General features: G+C 46.5%; 1 protein-coding gene across 1 annotated transcript in view; it reads left to right on the forward strand.

The window, feature by feature from the left end:
* Positions 1-604, forward strand: part of LOC103614982 (protocadherin gamma-A9-like) — a 107,870-nt gene that overhangs the window by 21,274 nt on the left and 85,992 nt on the right. The window lies entirely within an intron of this gene.

Raw genomic sequence — 604 nt, forward strand, 5'->3', positions numbered from 1 at the left:
CTGCTGAGTGCAGAGGTGTGGATTCAGTGACCTTTAAAGAACACTTCCAACTGAAAATATCGTTTGAATCTATGAAGAACTCAACATTGCTTTGCACTTTCGCACTGTGAGGCCCTCAGAAATGGAGATGCCGATGAAAGAACTTTCATGAATCAGAAACAAAAGAGTAAACGTTAATCGGCTATCTTGGCATAGAGAATGCTTACATTCCTTTAGGTTTAATTCATCCTAGGTAGTGAAAGAAGAATTTAGAATATGTGACGAAGTGCGAAAAAGCTCTTATAGTCTTACCTATATATTCATTTATTGCTGCTATAGATGCGCTGTGATTTAATTAAGAGCACCTGAATTTTGTTCTTTACTGCCCTGTCATGAATATTTGCTTCTTACTGTTCAATGCGACTCAAAACGCTGCCCTAAAAGCAGCAGACAGCGCATCTGAGATACAAATGGCTTGGTGTCGAATTAAGCAAGAACTACTGCGCTCGCTGTTTGCAATCGAGGAGAGAGCCCAGAGGCGGCGCAGCCCCCGAGCCCCGCCCAAAGCCGGGCCCCCTTGAGCGCGGCCATCCGGCGGCTGCAGCGGCGTCGCGGCGCCTCCGGG

The sequence above is a fragment of the Corvus brachyrhynchos genome, unplaced genomic scaffold (assembly GCF_000691975.1).
Source record: "Corvus brachyrhynchos isolate BGI_N302 unplaced genomic scaffold, ASM69197v1 scaffold545, whole genome shotgun sequence".
NCBI classification, from domain to species: domain Eukaryota; kingdom Metazoa; phylum Chordata; class Aves; order Passeriformes; family Corvidae; genus Corvus; species Corvus brachyrhynchos.